This window comes from Tachysurus fulvidraco, chromosome 7, assembly GCF_022655615.1.
Source record: "Tachysurus fulvidraco isolate hzauxx_2018 chromosome 7, HZAU_PFXX_2.0, whole genome shotgun sequence".
Taxonomy (NCBI): domain Eukaryota; kingdom Metazoa; phylum Chordata; class Actinopteri; order Siluriformes; family Bagridae; genus Tachysurus; species Tachysurus fulvidraco.
Window position 1 is genome coordinate 15,371,239 of NC_062524.1, and position 2,500 is coordinate 15,373,738.

Here is a 2,500-nt window from a genome sequence, read left to right on the forward strand (position 1 = left end):
TGTGAAACTGAAGAGAGTGTTGATGGAGAGTTGATGATGTAATGGTGTGGAATTCGTAGTTGAATATAATTATGGTGGTGTAAGTGATGGTGGTATAATGATGTAAGGGAGACTCACAAGTGAAGATAATGGGAACGTTATGGTGTGGAAGTGGAGATGATGGAGAGATTACTGACTCTTACTCGCTTTCAGTAGCTGCCTCATCCTGGTCAGGGTGGTGGTGGTGGTGGGACTGGAGCCTTATCTGGGGGTAATGGTGAGAATGGGAAGGTGGGGAAGTCAAAAGCTGTGGCAGTAACAATGATGGAGAGGTGATTTAATGTAATGAGAAGGTAGAATACTCTAAAGAAAAGAAAGAGTAAAAAGTTAACGTAACAGAATTTTAGAAGAAATGAGGTTGATAATTGAAATACCAGACTGAAGTGCAGGTGTCAGTTGCCCCATCGTAGATGCACTCTGAGATTTCTCAAGAAAAGGAAAGTAAATGGATTATAAGATATTCTCCACTGGTGTTGGGGCAAGAGAATGAATCATACAGACAGGACGGGGGCAGGAGCGATAATGAAACAGGTATAAAGAGAAAGATCGAGGGGGGTGTAGGAGGAGGAATATCAGAGCAATTTAGGGAAATTCCTGATGCCTTGAAGACCAAGATCTTAAAACAAACCCCACACCATGCTCTTAAAGGTCCTCTCTGTAACACACACTCATACACACTGAGGAAGTTGCTCTGGGTTATAATAATTTACCACCAGTTTGCCTTCTTTTACCACCATATTTACTCGATATTTCTCCATCCGATATTCACCCGATTCCTATTTGAAATCATTAAAACTTCATTCCACTCGACACTCTGTTTATCTGGAGCTAGAGCCCCAGGGGTGTCCAGGCACATCCGTCATGGTCCACGCCCACACACACAAACCAATAATCACACACACAGCTGCCAAGTCAGCAGGACCCAGATATTACTGTGTCCCTGAAGCATCTCTCCGTCTGTCAGTCATCCTGAAAAAAGCTGGCTAAACGCATCTGTCTTCCTGACAGATCTATGGGAGATGTGGCTGGAGAAATCAGGCTCAGAAACATGTATGGATTTATTGGTCCTCAAACACACAACTAATGCACCATTCAGTGAGTTTGGACGTTTGTGCTGATGAGAACAACTGTTTAAAATTTTCTCTGTCAGCAAAATGCAAGCATGAAGAACTAAAATCGAATATTTAAGATCTACTCCAGAGTGTTTGGCATTGTTACTGAAAACTGCAAAAAATGTGCCTTTAACTATAAACTCATCATTTGTATAGTGTTAATGTTACTAACTTACCTATTAGCAACCTGAATGGTACAAACATTAAATGGCCAATTAGAAAAGAAGGTCTGTGGCAGACAGTGTTGGGCCTTAATATAACACAGTTACTTTTGACAGTAACTAATACTGTAATGCGTTATTTTTTAAATACCATACGGTGCGTTTTTCCGTTACTTTTTTAAATTAATACATTTAGTCTGAAGTGTAGCCTATAGTCTAACCTGTTTACAGCAGCGATGCATTGTAAGATTGGTGTATCCCAGTGTGGTGAAACACACTGTGGGCGTGTTTCCGTTTATTCAAGTATGTGCGGCAATAATGGTGAGTCAAGGCGAGAGCAAGATGATTTTCTCTAAGTGGAAATATGCTCTTTATAGCACTTTAGTTGAGCATAAAGACAAACCTTTTAGTCAAATGTAAGCTGTGTCTTTCTGGTTCGAAAGTCCGATCTACTGCCATAAACAGCAACTCCGATCTGGAGGTAGAAACTACACGCCTTGACGAAGCTAGAAGCTAACCCGGTGTTGGTGGACACACACAAAGTGAGATTAAACCTAACCGCAAATGCAGTTTACAATAAATGTTGTGTATTAATCTAATTATGTTTTTTTTGTTTGCAAGCCTGTAAGTTCTTACTCATAGATGCTAGTGAAGATAAGTTTTATGGAGGAGTTTGTGTTAATGAAATTGCACACATCTCAAATCTAGCTAGGCAAAGCTAGCTAATGTTGAGAATCCTGATATCGCTGCTGTATCATTGCTTCTATACCCAGTAATTTGAGCGTCTGAGAAGATACCATCATCGTCAGATATCACGATTCTAACATTTAAGATAGTATAGCTAATACATGACAGGATGTATATAAACTTCTAACAGAACATGTTTACTTGTCCAGAGCTGTTAGTGACCCAGGACTAGATGCCAGAACAGTCTTTTTCATTCAATCTCCGCTTTCACTTTAGCCCTTCATCCTCCAAAAAAAAAATGGAGTGAGGGGACCCCAGAGGAAACCCTGCGAAAGAGTGAAAGAGAAAATGCAGGACGAGGGAAGCCCAGATCGTGATGTACGCTGATACCTTCTTTTGTAAGGGTATCAGAGACAGAAGGGACAATGCCGGGTTTATCAGCCCAACAAAAGCCCTCTTTAGCGGGGTGAGGGCAGCTGAGAAGCCCTGGCAGATGGAGAC